This window comes from Symphalangus syndactylus, chromosome 9 (genome assembly GCF_028878055.3).
Source record: "Symphalangus syndactylus isolate Jambi chromosome 9, NHGRI_mSymSyn1-v2.1_pri, whole genome shotgun sequence".
Lineage (NCBI taxonomy): Eukaryota > Metazoa > Chordata > Mammalia > Primates > Hylobatidae > Symphalangus > Symphalangus syndactylus.
Window position 1 is genome coordinate 109,021,899 of NC_072431.2, and position 25,509 is coordinate 109,047,407.

Consider the following 25,509-nt stretch of genomic DNA (forward strand, 5'->3'; position numbering starts at 1 on the left):
AAGAGCGCTCCTGGAGCCCTGGAGTGGGGTGGGAGTGTATAGGGCGAGGACGGGCATGGTTTCCCTGAGATGAAGGCGACACCTAGTGGTTTGCTGGGGGAAATTAAGGACAATGGCACTTTACCCTTAGGCACGATATTTATTGAACACGGGCTGCCCAGCACAAGCTGTACCTGTGAATACAAAGAAAGCCGAATGATACAGCCCTTACCTTTGAGGAACATACATTTGCAATCCCTGGGGCACAGAGGCCAAGAACAGGCCGCCCCGACAATGTTCTTGCCTCAAGCCCAGTAGAGACGGAAGCCTCAGGACAGCTCCTTCTTTAACGCAGAGGGGTGGTAACTCTAGTTCCAGGATCCCAATACTGTAGTGAAAAGGAGTTTTGTCCTATCTGGCCAAGGCAAAAAAAAAAAAAAAAAAAAAAGGAACAGTCAAAAGAACGACGAGACAACATGAGAAATGCTTTAGACCAAGTCAACCAAATAGAATAGTTGATTTTTAAGCAATTACACACTGTTTTATGAGACAAGCAAATCCAAAATGACAAAATTCCTGAAAGAATTACAGAATGGCAGGGCTAAGAGGAATCATAGAAATATATTGTTTAACCGTCTCATTTAAAGATAATTGAAAACCAAATCCCAGAGAGGAAAGTCTCAGTGTCCTTACTTGCTCCTCTCCCCCAGTCCCACATGGCTTTTCAGTTGCAAAAGAGAGATTAAAATGCAGGTTTCATGGTCTCCAAGGAGAGGCTCTTTACAGATATTTTGCTGACTCGTGGAACTTACTGTAGAAAGCTGTGCTTACAATCTAATAGCTACCAAACCCAGGCGAGTCTCTCTGGAACACCTGCAGCCCTCAGTGAGGATCAGCCACCACTACCACTGTCACCCAGACTCCTAAGCAAGTACAAGCGCATCGTATGTCATTATTCTGAACATTAAGGGCAATTCTTCATTATGTTAGGGATTAAACATTCAAGCATCTTGCCTTTCCCTCTTCCTCCCAATTGGCCACTTAACTAGAAAGTAGGAAGGGGCCAAGCACGGTGGCTCTTGCCTGTAATGCCTATAATCTCTATTAAAAACCAAACAAATCAATCGGATATGGTGGCACGAACCTGTGGTCCCAGCTACTTGGGAGGCTGAGGTGGGGGGATCGCTTGAGCCCGGAGGATAGAGGCAGCCTGGGTGACAGCAAGACCCTGTCTCAAAAAAAAAAAAGGAAGTGGAAGGAGTCTGATGCAGTGGCTCACGCCTGTAATCCCAGCACTTTAGGAGGCCAAGGTGGGAGGATTGTTTGAGGTCGGGAGTTCGAGACTAGGCTGGCCAGCAAGGTGAAATCTTGTCTCTACTAAAAATACAAAAATTAGCTGGGCGTGGTGGTGGGCAGCTGTAATCCTAGCTACTTGGGAGGCTGGGGCAGGAGAACCACTTGAATCCGGGAGGCGGAGGTTGCAGTGAGCAGAGATCGCAGCACTGTGCGACAGAGCAAGACTCCATCTCCAAAGGAAAAAAAAAAAGAAAGAAAAACATAAGTAAAAACTAAAAATAAATTTCAAAAGACAAAAGGGAAGTGGGAAGGAGTGGGGAGATAAAAGATAAATCCCCTAATGAGGTTTTTTATTAACACACAGTGAAAGGCTTTTGGTGTTTATTTTTTCATGTTTGAGGGGAAGCTGAAAATATTAGATAAATGAGACCTTAGGTTATGTATATATCCCACTATCCAAGCTTTCACTGCTCTCATTGATATGGGCAATAATATTTTGGCTGTATTTGGTGACCATGCTGCAATACATAGAAAACCTAGGAAATCTAGATTCTACTGGCCTAAGCAGCAACCAACTAGGGTCCAACTTTCTCTTTGTAGCACTGTCATGGCCTTCTTCTAATCCACAGACAGATACCAGCTACAATTTCTTCTGGATAGGGTCAGCCAACACCTTATTTCTTTTTTTTTTTTTTCTTTTTTTGAGATGGAGTCTCACTCTGTTGCCTAGGCTGGAATGCAGTGGCACAATCTCGGCTCACTGCAACCTCCATCTCCCAGGTTCAAGTGATTCTCCTGCCTCAGCCTCCCAAGTAGCTGGGATTACAGGCGCCCGCCACCATGCCCAGCTAATTTTTGTTTTTAGTAGAGACAGGGTTTCACCATGTTGGCCGGCTGGTCTCGAACTGCTGACCTCAAGTGATCCACTCGCCTCAGATTCCCAAAGTGCTGGGATTACAGGCGTAAGCCACCACACCCGGCCCCAAACACTTTATTTCTGATCCAGAACTAAACTGCAGAGCATCAAATTGGCCAGCTGCTAGAATCTCCTATGGTTTCCAAGCTGCCCTGTCCCTTCTTCAAAAGAAATCCTAATCCTGGTTCCACTCAGGCCAGAGGTGCCTCAAGACCCTAGCTGAGCTCTGCAGCCACCACGGGATTCGGGCTCGTGCTAATTTTCTTGATAGGCTCTGATGCCCCAAACTGACAGCATTAAACGTTTTATAACAAATCTATTTGTGCAGCTGAAGCTGGATCCTCAGGTTTGTTCTACACCAGATCATGCTTCCCAGGCCTACAGAATTCCAGAAAACAAAATATCTTCTCTGTTGACCTGACTAGCAGAAATGGGCTTTGACTCCATGCAATTGTCCCCTGCACACAGACGGACAGGTCCAAGAGAACCTGCCAACAGGGGGCAGAGAACAGCCATAGAAAGGTAGATCAAATAAGGCAGGAAAGATACACTTCACAACACATCTCAATAGGAAAAGGAGAAAGTAACGTAGAAAAAGAAATGTAGTAAAGTATATAGAAAGCAAATAGAGACTTTATTCAAATTCTGCATTCTTTATTTTAGCCCCATAAGAGAGAGACAGAATCCTGAAATCAGGTCAAACCTCCAGTTCCCCTCCAGCTCCTACTTCCCTCTCAGCCACGCAGCAGTGCACAGTATGGTTGTAGATCTAAGATCCAGTTCATCTTCTCACAGATATTCAACAGCCTCAAAGGGCTGCTGTGGGCCAGGCATAGTGGCTCATGCCTGTAATCCCAGCACTTTGGGAGGCCAAGGCAGGCAGATCACCTGAGGTAAGGAGTTCAAGATCAGCCTGGCCAACATGGCAAAACCCCGTCTCTACTAAAAATACAAAAATTATCTGGGCGTGGTGGCAGGCACCTGTAATCCCCGCTACTCAGGAGGCTGAGGCAGGAGAATCGCTTGAACCCGGGAGGTGGAGGTTGCAGTGAGCCGAGATCGCACCTTTGCACTCCAGCCTGGGGGAAAGTGCAGGTCTCTGTCTCAAAAAAAATGGGGGCAGGGGTGGGCGCTGCTGTGATTGTTTAAAGGGTCAAGGGTTTTTACTTTGAATTCATACATGTCTTTGTAAGTTCAAAATGTTTTCAAATCAGATCTCAGCTTCCAACTTACCTGAATAGATATATGTTTTAAAAGACAAACAGGTATCATATTCTAAGGGCCAGAAATATCAGCTTTGTGAAAATACAGTCCAAACAAGGCATTTTCCCATGGAAATTGTTTCATAGACAGCCAAAGACTCCTAAGAGAGGAATTTAAGAATTGTCAGGAGAAGCAACCACATACCTTGATTTCCTTGATGATTCAAGCTCCAGGTGAACCATGTTTCACCTGTCTGCTCCATCCGGGCCTGGACCAGCACCTCTGTGAGTGTCCAGGAAGGCCCCAGGTCTTCTCTGCTCTCTCACACTTGGCCCATCTTCCTAGGTACATAGATTGTTTCCGTATTTTCCTATTACCACCCTTCATCATTATTACCAACCCCAGTAGTTATTTACCACCCCTTGGGAGCATCCGATAGCATGAAGTCTCAAATATAATATTCCCTGAAATAATCTCTTACCCACTCAATTTGAAATTCCACTTCTTCACAAAATTTTTCACTGAGGAAAAAGTGGCACGAGGCAAGTGGCAACAGGGAAAGGTGTCCCCTTGCCTTTTAAGTCCTGCTAACTCTACAAATATCTGGCATAAAAAGAGGCAAAGGAAACATGGTTGTCACCACTTCTAGAGACTGGAAATGCACTAGTCACTATTTTAATCTTCTGCTCTGCTTAGAATTTTCTACAGAAGCCAAAGACTGGGAAGAAGAGGAGAAATCTGAAGCAAAAATGGACAAAACTGTACTGCAGTATGTCATGAAGAACAAAGAGAAGCTAAGCAGTGGCGACGTAAGATTGGTGGGCAGACAGACTGAAAGCAAGAAGAACCATGAAGAGGTTCCTGGAGAAACCCAAGCCTGAAGTGTCTAATCTAAGATGGTGGGATAGTAATGGAGAGAGGAACAAATCTGAGGTAATTTGAGGGAAGAAACAACAGGATTTGGTGGCTGACTGGATATCCAAGACGAAAAACAGTCAAAGGAAGGGGTCGCAAAGGCAAAGGTGGTCATGGGCCAGGCAGGAAATGTGAATGGGAGAAGCAGCTGGGTGGAGACTGGCAAGCCATGAGCCCTGGCTCCATCTAAAGTGGATGCTGACCCTGGGATGGAGCCCAGAGTGGCCAGTTCTTACTCTGCGTTCTCTCTGGTTCTCTCCAGTCTCACTTCCCTCCAGTCCAGCCTCCACGATGTGTTCAGGTGCCAAAGTGACCTTTTGAAACAAAAACCTAATTATGTCACATCACTGCTTAAAATCTTTAAATGGTCCCCCTTGGAGGCTATGTTTTTCACACTGTTATTTTTAGCAGCAAAACCATTCCTTCAAATGAAAATGTACACGTAAAACAGAAAAAAAAAAAAAAAGGAGACCAGCTGCTCCAGATGAAACAGTGGGGGTGGGCCCAGAAACCCCTTGCCTTCACCTCATTCTCAAACAGAACCCCTGAGGCACCTTCAGGGAACCTCTGGGCAGCAGCCTTCAAACAGTAGTAGCACAAAAAGGCTTTCCAAGGACTATGTTTGTGCAGATGGCTTTAAGGGAATCCATCTCCAGACCCTGAACTTCCTTATGTACTCAGTCCCAAAACTGATCTGCCTGAGAATGACCTGTGCCCACAACAGTTGTGCTGACAACAACCCTCCCAGTTTACAACAGAAAGGCATGTCCCTCCCCCAAGCCAAATTTTATTATGATGAATTATTCTAGGGTGTAAAAACCTTTGGAGCACCAAGAAAAAGGGTATATAAATCAGCTATTGGTCTAGGGAAACTTGTGAAGATGAATCAAAGTGCCTTAAATGAATGGGGCTTCCTGTCATTCCCCACCATATCCATATTCTGTGAAGAGTAAAGCTTAGCATTAGAATGGGGTGTTTTCAGCTGAGCGGGGTGGTGTGTGCCTATAGTTTCAGCTACGCGGAAGGCTAAGGCAGGAGGATCTGATGAGACTGGGAGTTCAAGTTCAGCCTGGGCAACATAGTGAGACCATGTCTTCTATTTTAAAAACATATAGAGATAGGGCAGGGCACGGTGGCTCACACCTGTAATCCCAGCACTTTGGGAGGCCGAAGCGGGTGGATCAAGAGATCAGGAGTTCAAGACCAGCTTGGCCAAGAGACCAGCCTGGCCAATATGGTGGAACCCCATCTCTACTAAAAATACAAAAATTACCCAGGTGTGGTGTCAGGCGCCTGTAATCCCAGCTACTTGAGAGGCTGAGAGAGGAGGAGAATCACTTGAACCCAACAGGCGGAGGTTGCAGTGAGCCAAAATAGTGTCATTGCACTCCAGCCTGGGTGACAAGAGCAAAACTCTGTCTCTAAATAAATAAATAAACACCCCTATCTCTTACCACTTACAAAAGTCAACTCAAAATGGATTAAAGACTTAAATGTAAGGACTGGAAACCATGAAAGCATTAGAAAAAAATTCAGGAAAAACCCTTCATGACATTGGACTGGGCACAGGCAACCAAAGCAAAAATAGACAAACGGGATTGCATCAAATTAAAAACCTTCTTCACAGCAAAGGAGACAGTCAACAAAATGAAGAGGCAAGCTACAGAATGGAAAACAATATTTGCAAACTATACATCTAAGGGGTTAATACCTAGACTATATAAGGAACTCAACAATTCAATAGCAAAAAAAAATCCCAAATAATATGATTTTTAAAATGGGTAAAATAGACATTTCTCAAAAGAAGACATACAAATGGCCAACAGGTATATGAAAAAATGCTCAAATCATCAGGGAAATGCAAATCAAAACCTCAATGAAATACCATCTCATCCCGGTTGGAATGGCTATTATCAAAAAGACAAAAAATAACAAATGCTCATGAGGATGTGAAGAAAGGAGAACTTTTATACTAGTGGGAACATAAATTAGTATAGCCATAATGAAAAACAGTATAGAGGTTTCTCAAAAAATTAAAAACAGAACTACCATCTTATCCAGTAATCCCACTAGTGGGTATTTATGCAAAGGAAATGAAATCAGTATGTTGAAGAAATGTCTGCACTCCCATGTTTATTGCAGCTTTATTCACAGTAGCCAAGATACAGAATCAACCCAAGTGTCCATCAACAGATGAATGGATAAAGATAATGTGGTATATCTACACACTGGAATACTATTCAGCCATAAAAAAAAGAATGAATTCCTGTCATTTGCAGCAACATAGATGAGCCTGGAGGACATTATACCACCACAGAATCTCACTCATATGTGGAATCCAAAAAAAAAAACAAACAAAAACTGATCTCTTAGAAGTACAGAGTAGAATAATCATTACCAGAGGTTGGGAAGCATAGGCAGGAGGTGTAGATGGGGTGAGGTGGGCCAACAAAGTTACAGATAGACAGGAGGAGTAAGTTCCAATGTTCCCTTGCACAGTAGGGTGACTTTGGTTAACAATATTATTGTATTTTTCAAAATAGCTAGAAGAGAGAATTTTGAATGTTCTTACCACAAAGAAATGATAAATTTTTGAGATACTAATTGCCTTAATTTGATAATTACACACTATACATGTATCAAAACATCACATTGTATTTCATAAGTATGTATAATTATTGTCAATTAAAAATAAAATAGAGAAAATTAAACTGAAAAGTTTTACAAGCCACAAAAATACTTCAGCTACATTGAATAAAATCCATGAATAAAAAAATTAAGGGCTGGGCGGGGTGGCTCACGCCTGTAATTCCAGCACTTTGGGAGGCTGAGGTGGGCGGATCACGAGGTCAGGAGATCGAGACCATCTTGGCTAACACGGTGAAACCATGTCTCTACTAAAAATACAGAAAATTAGCCAGGCGTGGTGGCGGGCGCCTGTAGTCCCAGCTACTCAGGAGGCTGAGGCAGGAGAATGGCGTGAATCCGGGAGGCGGAGCTTGCAGTGAGCAGAGATTGAGCCACTGCACTCCAACCTGGGGGACAGAGTGAGACTCCGTCTCAAAAAAAAAAAAAAAAGTAACTAGCCGGGCGTGGTGGCTCACGCCTGTAATCCCAGCACTTTGGGAGGCCAAGGTGGATGGATTACCTGATGTCGGGACTTAGAGACCAGCCTGACCAACATGGAGAAACCCCGTCTCTACTAATAATACAAAAATTAGCCAGGCGTGGTGGTGCATGCCTGTAATCCCAGCTACTCAGGAGGCTGAGACACGAGAATCGCTTGAACCCGGGAGGGGGAGGTTGCAGTGAGCCGAGATCACACCATTGCACTCCAGCCTGGGCAACAGGAGTAAAACTCCGTCTCAAAAAAAAAAAAAAAAAAAAAAAAAAAATGAAGTAACTTATTTCATAGTTGGTGTACTTTATTCAATAAAATAGTTAAAAGTCTGCTTTATGTGGCCCGGCGCAGTGGCTCACACCTGTAATTCCAGCACTTTGGCAGGTCTAGGATGGTGGATCACCTGAGGTCAGGAGTTTGAGACCAGCCTGACCAACATGGAGAAACCCCGTCTCTACTAAAACTACGAAAATTAGCCAGGCGTGGTGGCACGCGCCTGTGATCCCAGCTACTCGGGAGGCTGAGGCAGGAGAATCACTTGATTCCAGGAGGCGGAGATTGCAGTGAGCCGAGGTCATGCCACTGCACTCCAGCCTGGGCAACAGAGCGAGACTCTGTCTCAAAAAACAAAAACAAAAACAAAAAACCTCGTAATAATAAAGTTAGATTTCAATTTAAAATTGTGTGAGTGGGTTATTATTTTAAGGAGCTCATGAACGAAAATGTTTGAGCGCTGCAACTCAAAATAACACTTTGAAAATCAGTGACGAAACATTGACTCTTGATGCTACCAAACCTAAATCTTCCTTCTAACAATTATTTTCTAATGGCACCTTTACTAACTTAAAACAAAATGCATAGATAATACAACCTCTCTCTACACATAATTTCAAAACATCAATAAAATGTCCTAACTGTAATATAGAAGAGAAATAATAGCCGGGCATGTTGGCAGGCGCCTGTAATCTCAGCTACTCAGGAGGCTGAGGCACAAGAATCCCTTGAACCTGGGAGGCGGAGGTTGCAGTCAGCCGAGATCACGCCACTGCACTCCAGCCTGGGCAACAGAGTGAGATGCTATCTCAAAAAAAATAAAACGAGAGAAATAAAAGACAATAACTTATTTTAAAAACAGGTATTTCAATATGTAAATGGTTGGATATAACTGTGATAGAACACCAAAGGAGGCACTCAGCTAATTGTAATTAGATGCTTCCCTCTAATTACAAGGAATGAATAAATTTTGATTTAAAGATCAGAAGCCACTCCATAAAGAAAGATACTGGATTAAACACCAGTGTTAGGATAAGCAATAACAGACCAGATGTATTTATATATAACACCCTACACAACTGTTTGGTGGAATATTTGAAGACTGTGCAGAACTCAGGATATCTAAATCATGCCGAATTCAGGACATTTATTTGACACCTAAAAGGTATTGCCAGTGTCAAGGTACAAGGATTAACAACCAAAACAAAGTAAAATTTCTTCTCTCATGGAATACATTCTGAATTATGTGGAAATGTCCTCACATTGCAGAGTCTAACATCTGTGGCCTCCAACTATTACAGTGCAAGTAGCACCCACTCTCATCACTATAGCAACCAAGAAAATGCCCCCTTCCCCCCCACCCCTCCCACCTGCCCTCCACCCCCTCCCCCCCACCCCCACTACCTCCTGCGCACCCACCATCTGCCAAAACGCCCCTCCAGGAAAAGTACTACTGCTGTTCAGAGCCACTAGCCTGCAGGATGGAGAACAAGAATCTCAGCCCACCAGGTGGTCCTGGCTCCATCTTCCCCTCCAGCCTCCTCTGCAGACACATATGCCTTCTAAACATATAGAACTATCTATAGTCCTCTAAGTGGGCCATGTTATTCCATGCCTGTGGGTTTTCTGTCAGCCTGAAATGTTTTCTCTTCCCTTGAGTTCTAATTACTCTTCTTTGAGGCTTACTCAGGCCACTTTTCAATTTAATTTAATACATTGGTTTTAAAGTAGGTACTTTCTACCCCATTAGATTGTGTATTCCATGAGAAGGAATTTTATCGTCCTTAATCTTTGTACCTCACATTGGCAGTACATTCTAGAATTCAAATAAATGTTTTCTCAATGGATATATGAGTATGGATGAAGGCATTCAATTTATTTTTATTTATTTATTTATATTTTGAGATGGAGTCTCACTCTGTCACCCAGGCTGGAGTGTAGTGGCGCCATCTCGGCTCACTGCAACCTCCATCCCCCGAGACTCAAGCAATCCTCCCACTTCAGCCTCCCAAATAGCTGGGACCACAGATGCACACCACCATGCCTGGTTGGTTGTTTTTTGTTGTTGTTTGTTTGTTTTGTATTTTTGGTAGATGGAGTTTCACCATGTTGCCCAGGCTGATCTTGAACTCCTGAGCTCAAGTGATCCACCCTCCTCAGCCTCCCGAATTGCTGGGGTCACAGGTGTGAGCCACTGCGCCCAGCCAGGGATTCACTTTAAAAGAAAAAGAAATTCCTCTGAGACTGCAGGGAAAGTTGGGACAATGGATTCAGGGATAGATTTCGTGATGGATAAATTTAACTTATCTGTTGAGCACTGAGCTTGGTCAGGTATAAACACAACCTGCCACCCATCACAGTCTTCATCTGTGCCATGACAAATGTCTCTTTTGTACCTCTTCACAACATCATGGTCAGAGTCCATAATACTCTGCTCACTTTTGGTTATTTAAAGACTCAGTCCAATATGGCTTAAAACTCCACTCTCAGGTCCAATGCAGAACTCATCTTAAGCCATGGCTTAAGGAACCTGCAGTGGAGAGGAGAATATGATCCCTTCTATTGATTCTGCTCCTCCTCTTCTACTTCTCTGGAAGGTTCTCTAGAAGGGTTTTAGCTCCTTGGTGGTTGAGAACTAGGAGGAGGGCAGGGAGGAAAAGAACAACTCTCTTTTTATTTAACAAGGTAGTTATCACAAACCACTGTTTGCTGACAGGCCATGCCAACCTGTTGTTTGGCAGATGTCAAAATGCTATCTTTCTTGGGCACGGTGGCTCATGCCTGTAATCTCAAGGCACTGGAAGGCTGAGGCAGGAGGATCACTTGAGCCCAGGAGTTTGAGACCAGCCTGGGCAACACAGGGAGACCCTGTCTCTAAAAAAATCTTTTTTAAATTAGCCAAATGTGGTGGCACATACCTGCAGTCTCAGATACTTGGGAGGCTGAGGCAGGAGGATCACTTGTGCCCAAGAGATTCAGGCTGCAATGAGCCATGATCACAACACTATACTCCAGCCTGGGCAACAGACCCCATCTAAAAAAAAAGATGCTGGCTCTCTTATGAGACAGTTATGTGAGTTCTTTAGAAGGTCCTGCTGGGCCTCTCCACTGAGTTGTGCCCTAATGCAGACAATCCTGATCCAAGCCATCTCTTTAACCCTCCTAACTTCTGTTCAGCAGGCAGCCTTTTGGATGGGTTACCAGCATGATGGCTCAAGCCCGCGATCTTCCTCAGTGTCCCTTTGATCACAGAAACTCACATACCCTTGCTAAGCCAAACAGAATGAATGCAGACTATTCCACTACTATCCCCTCACTCTGCCCTTCCTCCTTTCTCTAATTGCCTTTCCTCTTCTCAGATTGGTGCAGAGCTGAACAAATCCACTGTCTAAACAGATAGTTTAACCAAGGAATGAGAAATCAATCTCTCTTTCATGCAGATCTTTTTCACACTCCCTTGCTTACTTTAAGGGGGGAAAGGAGGGAAAAGTACTTCCTGCTAGGCTCATGACAGCCTCCCTTCAGTCATCTTTTATCTTATATAGCCTGGGAATGGAGGTGGGGTGGTAAGGTATGGGTTGGCTGGAAGTTGCAGGGCCACTTCTGCTACCTCTTTGTAAGCCCTGGAGAGGAGCTCTGACTCCAATTATTACCAACTCTCTCTAGAACGTGCAGTGTTTAGTCCTCTTTGTCCCAGCTTTGGACCCTACTCACCAATTCCAGGGCAATAGAAAAAAACCTTACTCAACATCCTCTATAATATATTGAAATGAAGGGAAGGTTATATGAAATAAGGAGCTCAACTGCATTCCTCAATGGGGAAGCAAAGTCATCTTTTGAGTGACAGAAGGAACCAGGAGTTTGAAGGTTCAGGCAGAATAAAGAAGACAGAGATAGACTGGAGATAGAACATCAGATGAAAGCCATGTATACTTCCTTTTCCCCATTAAAATATAAAAAGCACATATAAATATTATTCCACAACGTTTTACATATCATTTCATGTGCACGTGGATCTAGGAGCTAAAGGATCCCAGATTAACAAGCCTTGGGCTTAAGAGAAAGCAAACAGGAAGGCGAATGTGCATTATTTGTGCTTTTGAGAGGAGGGAGTGGGTATGTAGGCAGGCAAAGCAAATGCACAGAAGAAAGGCTGGACATTTAGGGACTTGCATCCACCCAGAAGCCATCCATGTCAGACACCAGTTTGACATGTCATATTATATTCCAAAGTATTCCGACTGCTTGAACACTTTTGAATATTCAGCTTATTTTTCAGTATAATGTTGTGATACACCCTTCTACAAAGTTAATATGATTAATAATTGAGGGACTTTAGAGAGGGGGCCAGAAATATAATTATGCCTTAAAACGTAGCTTTTGGACTGGAAACCGTTAACACCGAATACCTCCCTGAGGGGGAACAAGGTATCTAAAGGGCAAGATGAAAGAGAGAGTTTTTTCATTATTTATCATTTTGTATACCTTTTTTTTTTTTTTTGAGACAGAGTTTCGCTCTTGTTGCCCAGGCTGTAGTGCAATGGCGCAATCTTGGCTCACTGCAACCTCCGCCTCCCGGGTTCAAGTGATTCTCCTGCCTCAGCCTCCCGAGTAGCTGGGATCACAGGCATGCGCCACCACGCCTGGCCAATTTTTTTGTATTTTTAGTAGAGATGGGGTTTCTCCATGTCGATCAGGCTGGTCTCGAACTCCTGACCTCAGGTGATCCACCCACCTCGGTTTCCCAAAGTGCTGGGATTACAGGCGTGAGCCACCACGCCCAGCCCATTTTGTATAGCTTTAATTTTGTAACAGGTGTGCAAGTATGACCTATTCAAAATTTTTAATTAAAAATGAATCTTAATCATAAACAAGAAAGCATAAAAATATGTCATTGATATGGGGTGCTTGATATCCTGAGTGTTTTAAAGGATGGCAATGGGACCTCAAAGGGAAAGATGGGATTTCTTTTAATAGATAAACGCACATGGTGAATCCCTCATAGCTACAGCAAGGAGATTAAAAACATCAAAGAGCAGAACGGTAGCATCAGAGCTAAGGGGGCTTTTCTGAAAACCAGTCATTTGGAACCAAAAGATAAAGTGTTACAGAAAGTATAATCCAAGATCAGTAGGTCTGAAGAAGAAGAGTTAGAACTAGAACATCTTACAAGAAACAAGTACCAGGCTGGGTGCGTTGGCTCACACCTGTAATCCTAGCACTTTGGGAGACCAAGATGGAAGGATCATTTGAGGCCAAAGTTTGAAACCAGCCTGGTCAACATAGCAAGACCCTATCTCTCTCTCTCTCTCTCTCTCTCTCTCTATATATATATATATATATATACGTATATATATATATGTATAAAAGAAACAAGTACAAAAAAAAAAACACACAAAACATGATTTAGGCCTGGCACAGTGGCTCACACCTGTAATCCCAGCATTTTGGGAGGCTGAAGTGGGTGGATTACGAGGTCAGGAGATCGAGACCATCCTGACTAACACGGTGAAACCTTGTCTCTACTAAAAATACAAAAAATTAGCCAGGCATGGTGGCGGGCACCTGTAGTCCCAGCTACTGGGGAGGCTGAGGCAGGAGAATGGTGTGAACCTGGGAGGCGGAGCTTGCAGTGAGTCGAGATCGCGCCAGTGCACTCTAGCCTGGGCAACAGAGCAAGACTCCGTCTCAAAAAAAAAAAAACAAAAAAAAACCCAAAACAACAGCAACAAAAAACCTGATTTAGATAACTTCATGTATAATGTCATAAAAACAAAGCTAAGATTGGTTGGGGTATCTCTGGCCCAAGAATAAATTCAATTATTTTGATTTTCCACAAACAAAATCTTTTTTTTTTTTTTTTTTTTTGAGACGGAGTCTCGCTCTGTCGCCCAGGCTGGAGTGCGGTGGCGCGATCTCAGCTCACTGCAAGCTCCGCCTCCCGGGTTCAAGCGATTCTCCTGCCTCAGCCTCCCGAGTAGCTGGGACTACAGGGGCCCGCCACCACGCCCAGCTAATTTTTTGTATTTTTAGTAGAGACAGGGTTTCACCATGTTAGCCAGGATGGTCTCGATCTCCTGACCTCGTGATCCACCCGCCTCAGCCTCCCAAGTGCTGGGATTACAGGCGTGAGCCACGGCGCCCCACCGCGCCCGGCCAACTACTTCCATGTTTTTAAAAACACATCAACATCCTTTCCTCCAAATCTATTTAGTACCGCTGCTTTGCTGGGCCCCTAAAGGCACACACTTAGTCTGCCTACTGGGTCATCCAGTGAAAGCCCTGTGCAGCCTGCCCTGACCAGAGCTGAGCACAGTCAGTCTCTTAGGGAGGGAGGCGTTTGCTGCCATGGGAGAGCAAGGTGCTGAGGCTGAGTCTCCTGAGGACCCAGGAGTGGTAGAACTGGGGTATGACCCCTTCAGAGTCCCATGTACATTCAGCCCAAACCAGAATAACCCAGATTAACCATTCACTTCATTCAACCAACTTATAATAATTTTTGACTGCTTTAATGAAATTTATCATCAAAGAACAAAGTTTTTGCACCAATACACATTTTTTTAAAGTGGCTATAAAACTGAAATAACAATGGACTATTTTTTCACATATAAAAGATCTTCAGAAATAATAATACGGGCCAGTTGTCGTGGCTCACACCTGCAACCCCAACACTGGGAGTCCAAGGCAGGAGGATTGCTTGAGCCCAGGAGTTCAAGACCAGCCTGTGTAACATAGCAAGACCCCGTCTCTTTTATTTATTTTAAAAATTAAATAAATAAATAATTTTTAAAAAGAAACCTGGGGCTGGGCTCGGTGGCTCATGCCTGTAATCCCAGCATTTTGGGAGGCCGAGGTGGGTGGATCACCTGAGGTCAGGAATTCGAGACCAGCCTGGCCAACGTGGTGAAACCTCATCTCTACTAAAAACACAAAAATTAGCCAGGCCTAGTGGCATGCGCCTGTAGTCGCAGCTACTTGGGAGGCTGTGGCAGGAGAATCGCTTGAATCCAGGAGGCAGAGGTTGCAGTGAGCCAAGATAGCACCAGTGCATTCCAGCCTGGGTGACAGAGCAAGCCTCCATCTCAAAAAGAAAGAAAAAGGAAACCTGGAACAGTATAAATCAAAACGTTAAGAGTGACTGTCTCTTTAGGAATAGTATGTGTTAGAATTTATATATATATATATATATATATATATATATATTTCTTTTCTTTTCTTTTCTTTTTACTTAAGACAGGGTCTCACTCTGTCACCCAGGCTGAGGGGCAGTAGTGCGATCTTGGCTCACCGCAGGCTCAACCTCCTGGGCTCAAGCAATCCTCCTGCCTCAGCCTCCCGAGTAGCTGGGACTATAGGCATTCACCACCACACCAGACTATTTGTTTTTTATTTTTCGTAGAGACGAGGTCTCACTATGTTGCCCAGGCTGGTCTTGAACTTCTGGGCTCAAGTGATCCTCCCGACTCAGCCTCCAAAAGTGCTGGGATTACAGGTGTGAGCCACCATGCCTGGCTGTATTTTTCAATAATTATGTATTACTTGTGTAATAAGAAGCTATATATGGGGTTTTTTTTAAGATACCACAAGGATAAAAGCATACCAAAGGACTTTTTGTAAATGTCACTGAAATAGGTCTGTAGTCTCTACTTAACAAATACACCAGTAAAGTTTGAGAGTTTTATGTATAAATTACCAGCATATTTGTTTATAAAGACATATTACTTTAAAACACAACTTTATAGCTTTTATACAACCCCACCACAGTTAGTATGCAGCTCAAAAAATATTTGTTGAATAGAATTGAGTAGTCTAGTATAAAATTTTTTTTTTTTTTTTTGAGATGGAGTCTCGCTCTGTCGCCCAGGCTGGAGTGCAGTGGCACAATCTCGGCTCACTGCAAGCTTCGCCTCCCGGGTTCACGCCATTCTCCTGCCTCAGCCTCTGAGTAGCTGGGACTACAGGCGCCCGCCACCACGCCCGGCTAATTTTTTGTATTTTTAGTAGAGACGGGGTTTCACTGTAGTCTCGATCTCCTGACCTTGTGATCCGCCCACCTCGGCCTCCCAAAGTGCTGGGATTACAAGCGTGAGCCACCGCGCCCGGCCTAGTATAAAATTTTTACAAATGATCTGGATGAAGAAGAATACAGTGGAGTTCTTAGTTTGCATATGACAGTAAGTTCCTCCAGTTACACATCAGTCACACTTGATGTTACTGTCATCTACTTAAAACTCTTACCATGGTTTCTATAATAGCTCATACTCATAGTCATCCTTCCATCTCAATATCCAGCTGATGTCTCCCCATGACGAAGATCCTCTTCTTCCTCTGAGCTTGAAGCTCCCTATCTCCAGGCTCTAGTCCTCAGATTTCTGCATTCTTCTTTCCACACTCATTTCCTTGGTGAGTTAATCCATAACCATGCCATCACCTGTCACCTTGATGCATATAACTGACAGTAGAAAATGACCTTATTTCACTGGGTGTGAGCATACGTGTCATTGTTGCTACATATGTAAGGTATCTCGATATTGCACAACAGTAATTAATAGAATTTTGTAGTACAACTCCCCAAGGAAAAGATTGCTTGGAAGATTTGAGGAAGTGTTGTTGCCACAAATGGCAACTCCTGCCTCTCCTCCCCCAAAAGCAAACCAAATAAAAATAATACATAAATAGAAAAAAAGTGAGCAAAGCATGTGTTTAAAATTCTCAGGTTTATGGTGTTATACCTTGTTTGGGGAAGGAAGGAAGAAACTATGTAAATGCAATAATTGGCCAACGGAAGGTAGAGAAAAAAGGTCTCAGAGTCTACATTTTTAAAACTCGCTTACATGAACAAAGTACACATTTTTATCAATCACATCTTTGTTTTTTAATTTTTCTGGCAGTTAGTCCCAGCCAGCTGATCAGATTACTCTTGTGTACTCAGCTTTAAGGCAAACCTAACTGCCTCCCTTCTCTTCCAATCAGATTTCTCCCCTTAAGCTTCTCCTACATAGAAATTACAAGCCACCACTTAAACCCAGGGTATGTTAAATTTAGGTCCTGAAATAAGCTAAGAGCTAGCTTCAGACCCAATTCACAGAACACAGAGATTATAGATTTTTGGAATTAGAAGACAGCAATTTTGGGCTAATTTTTCATCAATCTTCACTGAAGGGTAGAACTGCTAACCTCAACATCTAGCTAATAAATATATTTCAGACAAGCAAAACAGGAGAGAAGGAGACGGTTAAGGAGAACAGAACTTCCAAGGCTCAGAACCACTAACACCTCCGGAAGGGGTAAAGGAAGCATCTAATCGTATCTAGGCCAATAAAGCTGGCTGTGCTCCCGGGCGACTGCTTTTTAGGACGGTGCGTAAGGACACAGGTTCCGGGACTTGCCAGCCAAGCAGAGGGGTTACTATAAATATTTGTTATGGAAGTTGTTCCTCAGAAAAGGAGTGCTAGCCAAACTAAACCAAGATCAAGAGCCAAGGAGAATCAACTGGGCTAGAGAATCAGAGGGGCAAAGATAGAGGCAAAGACAGAGAAAAAAGTAAGGTCAGCTTCTAGAAAGTGATAAGAGGGCAACAAAATTAATAGGATGCTTCAGATCCAGAGACTGAAATTCACTCTGATCCTACCAAACCTCACCAGGTTAAAGGTTTACCTTGAAGGTATAATACACCTGTGTGAGCACCTGCTCTTTCCTCTGAACCCCTGCTACTTCCTGGAGTTCAGGTTTTCTTCCGAATTGACAGGCAGAAGGCTGCTGTGTTTATTAGGGAGATGCTTAGCGGAGGCTGGGAGCTCCAGGTGTGCTCCTCTGATCCTCTGTAGCCTACTCACTCATTCAATTATTATAAGTAACCTGAGCATCTCCAGTAGTGCAGCCAAACACTCTGACACTCCCCTACAGCTGACTGTAGTGGTACACCCTCCATGACACCACACTGTCCAGGCTTCTTCCAACCAGCTAGCAGCTCTTTCTCAGTCTCTTACCGACTCTTCCTTCTCTACCTGCCCCTGGATTGATAGATGATCCTCAGGGATCTATTCTAGGTTTTGTTTTCCACTCAACTCTCTCTCTCTCTCTCCGTCTCTCTCTCTCTCCGTCTCTCTCTCTCTCTCTCTCTCTATGGTAATACCTATGCCCATTGCTCCAGTAACCAACTTCTATGTGCCAAGAATGAATTGCTAGTCCATTTCTATCAGCTTTCAAATCATATATCTAATTGCCCACAGGATATCTTCACTTGATGGTCTTGTAAGAACTTTGAACTCAACATCCAAACAAGACACATGATTTCCCTCCAAAATATCTTCCCACCCAATGTTCTCCTACTCAGCAAAGGACATATCATCCACACAGGTGCTCAACCAAAAACCTCAGTTATCCTTGAATTCTCCATCTCCCTCACTACTCTCCACATCTAAGCCTTGCTGGACATACCTCTAAAATATGCCCCAAATCTATCTTCTCTACCTACCTCTACCCTATGCAGTTCAAACCACCATCATCCTTCACCTGGACTAATTAACAATCCCTTAACTTGTCTCCCAGCATCTAGTGTTGATCCACTCCAATCCACACTATAAAACATTCAAAATGCAGTGCTGGTAAGAATCTTAGGCAGAGAAACTGAAGCAGTCCCTGCCCCCAGGTTTGGCAGTGAAGGAGCTGAAATGAACCAGACATGCAGATTTGAACTATATTAAAATTTTTTTAATTCTTTTTTTTTAAAAAATGCAATGCTGGCAAAGTCAATCCTCTGCATAAAACTCTTGAATAGCTTCCCATTGTGCTTAGGATGAAATACAAACAATTGATCCTGAATTTCAAGGTGCCCCATGGTCAGGTCCCTGCCTCTTCAGCCTCATCTCATGTCACATCCCTCTTCCTCACCCTCTACACTCTAGACACACTGAACTTTTGTTCCTTTAATCTCTCTCTTCTTTGCACATGTTGTTCCTTCTGCCTGAAACTTTCTTCTGACTTTTCATCTGATTACCTCAAAATCATTATTAGGTCACAGCACAAACCTCCCTACTTCCTTTACAAACTATGTTCTCCCAAAAATGTGCACTCCAATTCAAGACTCTGTATTTTCTCAGTAATATTTCTGAAGCTTAATATTGTTCAAACTTCATTGTATTCATGTGTGTTTATTCCCTTATCTCTACAAAATACTGTGTCCTCAGTGCCTAGCCCAGTATATGGCATAACAGACTCAATAACCGAATGAGTGAATGAGAAAAAAAATGAATGACAAAATCAGGGTGGGTTGAGCTCCTCAGGGTGAGGAGAGATAACAGGTGGATGCTGATGGAAACAGCATCAAGGACAACAAGACAAGAACCTGTCCTCCCAAGTTTGACAGGGCCAGGTACAGTAGAAGTGTTTCAACCACATGGTTCTTTCTTCCTTGGCAATGGGTGCAGCCAGGGCTGTGACACTGGTGGTGCTGAGGCAGGTACACATGGGTACGCAGTGCCCCTGCAGCTGTGTGCATGCACCTAGCCCCTGCTCAGCTAGGCCGCTTGCTACCTAACTTATCTCAAATGGGCCCAATCAGTCCCTCTTGGACACAGTAAACAGGCCTGCCTCATTCCACATTCAGTCCTGCCTCACTTTATCGAAAGTGGTGGGTGAGCTGAGGGCAGCCTCTACTCACATGAAGATCTTGTGCATCTTTACAGTTGCCTACATTGTCCCTCATAAGCCCCCAAACCAGTTTAACATAGTCCTATCTGATCATTTAATGTCTTTTTAGGTACTGCTCAGACTCTCTTGAATAAAAACTGCTCAGCCTCTCAGATAGCAACCCCTCTCCTGCTTATCTACCTGAGATGGATTTGGATATATCAGGGGAAGGGGACTTCATAGCAGCAGGAAAAAGTTGCAACCCTTGAGGAAGTGCTCCTCCAGCTTCTTAAGATCTCCAGGCCAATGTTCCTTTGCCCCTGTTTGCTGCTTACTCTGCTGGCAACCAGGGTCCAGCTCTGTTCTAGTATAATTCCAGGGTCTCTCTCAGCCTGGAGATAGCCTGAGAGGTACCCTCTGGCAGAATAAATTGCACCGTCTTCCCCGGCACTATTTTTTCTGAGTGTGGTTGTGATACCTATTGCACCCCTCAGATGCATGCAACAGAAACCCTTCATAGTCTCTGTGCCAAGGGCTTCCCTGTTGCACACAGGGAATGCCCCACATCTTGACCTCCAGGGTCAGACATCTCCATAAAGTCTCACTGATGTCTCTTTCAAAATAACCTCTCCACGGCCAGGCACAGTGGCTCACATCTGTAATCCTTGCATGCTGGGAGGCCAAGGTAGGCGGATCGCTTGAGCTCAGGAGTTCAAGACCAGCCTGGGCATCATGGCGAAACCTCATCTCTACAAAAAAGACAAAAACAAGCCAGGAGTGGTGGCACATGCTTGTGGTCCCAGCTACTCAGGAGGGTGAGGTGGGAGGATGCAGTGAGCCACTGCACTCCAACTTGGGCGACAGAGCCAGACCTTGTCTTAAAAAAAAAAAAAAATATGGCCAGGCACAGTGGCTCATGCCTGTAACCCCAGCAATTTGGGAGGCTGAGGCAGGCGGATCACCTGAGATCAGGAGTTGGAGACCAGTCTGGCCAACATAGCGAAACCCTGTAACTACTAAAAATACAAAAACTTAGCTGGGTGTCACGGTGGGCACCTGTAATCCCAGCTACTCAGGCTGAGGCACAAGAATCACTTGAACCTGGGAGGCGGAGGTTGCAGTGAGCTGAGATCGTGCCACTGCACTCCAGCCTAGGCAACAGAGTGCAAAACAACAACAACAACAAATGTCTATTTAATGTCTACATTTCTTTTCCTATTATCTAGTTCTAGTCTTACCAGGCTATGTCCAGGCTCAGCAAGAAAGAATGCCATGATGAATTTAATGATGTCTGCTATGGATAGATGATAAAGGAATCAAGCCATGAATAACGTATTTGCTGATGTAATCTTTTTTCTTAAATCCATCAATATAAATTAATCTGCCCTCTTTATTTGTATCTACTGAAATCCTACTCATCATCCAAGACTAGATCATGGAGCTCATCCTGCTCTGATTTAACACTATTTATTATTTGGCTACTTAATATTGGTATTAGTTTATAAATGTTAATAATAAATAGAACTTATTTTTGATACTTGAAGTGGCTTGAAGAATGGTGGTATCATTAACACAAAAAGTATGACTCATTTTAAGGAACACATGAATGGCTAATTATAGAAGGTATCTGGTCCTCTGGCTGTCAGAAAAGAGATCTAAGAGTTCTCTAAATGTAGTATTAATGAACTCTTTTGGCAAAAAAAAAAAACCCAATTTGCTTAAACCAAAGAAAACAGCATTAAGTCTTGTCATTACACCTCAACAGTAACAGGAACATGAGATCATTTGATATGATTCTGCATCCAGTACTGCTCTATCACATGACACATTGTATTATAGTTGGCTGTATGCAGCCCCAGATTCCCTTTTCTCTTTAGATCAGTGACTCTTTTTGGAAAGAGGTTCATGCTCTATCATACAATAATATTAAGAAGATTATCAACAATCTCAAATGCTTCCTTCAACTGAGGTTTTGAGAAATCACAGAGAGGCAACAACATTTTTCTTGACTTTACCATATATACAATGGATGCTCATTATAATAAAAACACAATTTCGCCCACTCAAATATAAACTCTAAGGGAGCAAGGACATTGTCTAGTGTTTTCATTACTGTATGTCCAGTGCCTGACTCAGAGTAGGTAATCTATATATATTTTACTACTGAACAGTTACTACTTAGTCAATATTAGATGAAGATAATACACAGAACAAAAGTTTAATATTTCTATTCTACAACCTGTCTGTCTTTTGAAAGAGGCAGTCATCTTTATTCCAGATTCTTCCTTTCCTACTGTGTCTTTTGTGCAGTGAGAACAAAATTAAGCATGCGATCAAAATGGATCATAGACATAAAAGACCTAAATGTAAAAGCTGAAATCATAAAACTTTTAGATACAGGAGAAAATGTAGGAAAAAAACCTTTGTGACCTGGTGTAAGGGAAGATTTCTTATGCAGGATACAAAAAACACTAGCCATACAAGAAAAAAGCAAAAAATTAGGCTTCACCAAAATTTAAAACTTCTGCTCCTCAAAAGACACTATAAAGAAAATAAAAAGGCAAGCCACCAACTGGGGGAAAATATTTTTAATTCATATACTTACAAAGGACTTGTATCTAGAACACGTAAAGAACTCTTAAAACTCAGTAACAAGAAGCCAAACATTCCAGTTTTTTAAATGGGCAAACTATTTGAATAGATTTCACCAAATATGAGATACTAGTGACAAGAAAGCACATAAAAAGATGCTCAATGTCATTAAACATTAGGAAAATGCAAATTAAAACCACAATGAGGCAGCACTACACACCTACTGGAGTGATTTTTTTTTTTTTTTTTAACTGACAATACTAAGGCCGGCACGGTGGCTCATGCCTGTAATCCCAGCACTTTGGGAGGCCAAGGCAGGCAGATCACAAGGTCAAGAGATCGAGACCATCCTGGCTAACATGGTGAAACCCCGTCTCTACTAAAAACACAAAAAATTAGTCAGGTGTGGTGATGGGCACCTGTAGTCCCAGCTACTCAGGAGGCTGAGGCAGGAGAATGGCGTGAACCTGGGAGGCGGAGCTTGCAGTGAGCCGAGATTGCGCCACTGCACTCCAGCCTGGGCAACAGAGTGAGACTCCGTCTCAAAAAAAAAAAAAAAGAAAGAAAGAAAGAAAGAAACTGACAAACTAAGTGCTGACAAGGATGCAAAGCAACTGGAACTCTCATATAATGCTGGTAAGTGGAAAATTGTACAGACGCTTTGGAAAACAGTATGGCACTTCTCTTTTTTAAAAATTTATCTTATTTTATTAATAAATCAGTAATTTTTTTTTTGAGACAGGGTCATGCTCTGTTACCCAGGCTGGAGTGCAGCAGCAAGATCATGGCTCACTGCAACCTCCGCCTCCTAGACTCAGATGATCCTACCACCTCAGCTTCCCGAGTAGCTCAGACTACAGGTCGGGGCCACCACACTCAGCTAATTTTCCTATTTTTTGTAAAGATGGGGTTTCACCATGTTGTCCAAGCTGGTCTTGAACTCCTGGACTCAAGCAATCTGCCTGCTTCGGCCTCCCAAAGTGCTGGGATTACAGGCATGAGCCACTGCACCAAACTGGCAGTTTTTTATTTATCAAGTAAAACATTCACTTACAACAAGATTTAAGATTTCACTCCTAGGTATTTATCTTAAAAAAATGCAAACATATGTCCACAAAGACTTAAATGTGAGTGTTCATAGCAGCTTCCAAAAAAGTGGAAAACAGCCCAAATAGCCATCATCAGATGAATGAATAAACAAACGGCTATATGTCCACACAATGAATTATTGCTCAGCAATAAAAATGGACAATTTTTTTTTTTTTTTTTTGAGATGGAGTCTCGCTCTGTTGGCAGGCTAGATGCAGTGGCGCCATCTTGGCTCATTGCAATCTGTCTCCTGAGTTCAAGAGATCCTCCTGCCTCAGCCTCCTGAGTAGCTGGGACTACAGGCGTACACCACCACGCCTGGCTAGTTTTTGTATTTTCAGTGAAGACAGGGTTTCACCATGTTGGCCAGGCTGGCCTCAAACTCCTGACCTCCCATGATCCGCCCACCTCGGCATCCCAAAGTGCTGGGATTACAGGAGTGAGCCATCGTGCCTGGCCAAACTATTAATATACATAAAAAACATGAATAAATATCAAAAACAGTGTGCTGAGTTAAAGAAGCCAAATGCAGAATACATACTCTGTGACTCCATTTACACGAAACTCTACAAAACAAATCTACAGTGATAGAAACCAGATCAGTGTGGATTGCAATGAGTGGGGAGTAAATGCAAAGGGTAATAAGGAAATTTGGGGGCAGTGGTGGGTTGGTGACAGAGATGTTCTATATCTTGATTGGGAAGATGATTGCACAGGTATATACGTCTGCTAAAACTCACTGAATTGTACATTTTAAATGGGTACATCTTCCTGTATATAAATTATATTTCAATAAGTTGAAAAAAGTATTTTGAAAGTTATTTAAAAGTATTTTTTGTTATCAATAGTAGCTGGCCAACAAATCATTATAGAGATTAAGCAGCCCATTGGTAATATGAGGTTATCCTTGCTCCATTAGCCTTCTGAAACATACCAGAAAAACGAGTTCTCTGTCCAGTGGAAATGGAGGTTGTTATCCAATCCACAGAAGTTAGGGTGTGAATATGCACACTTCTCATCATTAGCTTAAGTCAAATTTTTAAAAATCAGACTAAGCTCTAAGAATTGAAATTAACCTTTTCCCAAAAGGATAATGCTTCAAAAGATCTCCACTGTGGGAAAACAAAACACTTCACTTCTTCTTCTTCTTTTTTTTTCTTCTTATTTTATTTTCAAGACAGGGTCTCACTCTGTCTCCCAGGCTGAGTGTGGTGGCATGATCATGGTCCACTACAGCCTCAACCTCCTAGCCTCAAGCCGTCCTCCCACCTCAGCCTCCTGAGTAAAAAAAGGAAGTCCCTCTTCCTCCCCTCCTCTCCTTTCTCAATCTCTCTTATCAGAGTTAATGTCTGTCATCAGTCTGATGTGCTTTTTCTTTTTTTTTTTTTTTTTTGAGATGGAGTCTCACTCTGTTGCCCAAACTGGAGTGCAGTGGCAAGATCTTGACTCACTGCAATTTCCATCTCCCAGGTTCAAGCGATTCTCCTGCCTCAGCCTCCCATGCAGCTAGGATAACAGGCATACACCACCACACTCGGCTAATTTTTGTATTTTTAGTAGAGACAGGGTTTCGCCATCTTGGCCAGGCTGGTGTCGAACTCCTGACCTCAGGTGATCTGCCTGCCTTGGCCTCCCAAAGTGCTGGGATTACAGGTGTGAGCCATCGCGCCCAGTCTGATGCGTTTTCTTCCAGGTAATTTCTATATATCTCATTCTTGTTTTAAAAAATGCATGCATGTGCCTGCCTGCCTGCCTGCCCGCCCGCCCGCCCTCCTTCCTTCCTTTCTTTCTTTCCTTTCTTCTTTTCCCTCTCTGGCCCAGGCTGCAATCTACTCGGCTTGCTGCTGCCCGCGCCGCGGACTGCCTGGGACTGCCGGCGCGCACCACCGCTGCCTGCCTTTTCTCCTTTCGCTGCAGGCACGCGTTCGCCATCTTGGCCACGCTGGTCGCCAGCTCCTCACGCCGAGTGCTCTGCCCGCCTCAGCCTCCCGAGGTACTGGGACTACAGACGGAGTCTCGCTCACCCAGTGCTCGGTGTTGCCCAGGCTGGAGTGCGGTGGCGTGGTCTGGCCTCGCGGCAGCCTCTACCCCCCGGCCGCCTGCCTTGGCCTACCAGGGTGCTGGGATTGCAGCCCCTGCCCGGCCGCCGCCCCATCTGGGAGGTGGGGAGCGCCTCTGCCCAGTCGCCCCGGCTGGGAAGTGAGGAGCGCCTCTGCCCGGCCACCCACCGTCTGGGAAGTGAGGAGCGCCTCTGCCTGGCCACCCACCGTCTGGGAAGTGAGGAGCGCCTCTGCCCGGCCGCCCCGTCTGGGAAGTGAGGAGCGCCTCTGCCCGGCCACCCACCGTCTGGGAAGTGAGGAGCGCCTCTGCCCGGCCACCTATCGTCTGGGAAGAAGTGAGGAGCGTCTCTGCCTGGCCGCCCCGTCTGGGAAGTGAGGAGCTCCTCTGCCCGGCCGCCCTGTGTCTGGGTAGAAGTGAGGAGCTCCTCTGCCTG

The 25,509-nt window shown here is 43.9% G+C and overlaps 1 protein-coding gene across 2 annotated transcripts in view; it reads right to left on the reverse strand.

The window, feature by feature from the left end:
- Nucleotides 1-119: 119 nt before the first annotated feature.
- Nucleotides 120-25,509, reverse strand: part of RGP1 (RGP1 homolog, RAB6A GEF complex partner 1) — a 40,176-nt gene continuing 14,786 nt past the window's right edge. For both annotated transcript variants that reach the window (XM_063609775.1, XM_063609777.1), the window contains exons 10-12: nucleotides 3,599-3,735; nucleotides 1,124-1,207; nucleotides 120-394 (exon numbers count right to left, since the gene is read on the reverse strand). The gene's annotated coding sequence lies outside the window, so the exon portion shown is untranslated. The remainder of the gene's footprint in view (nucleotides 395-1,123; nucleotides 1,208-3,598; nucleotides 3,736-25,509) is intronic.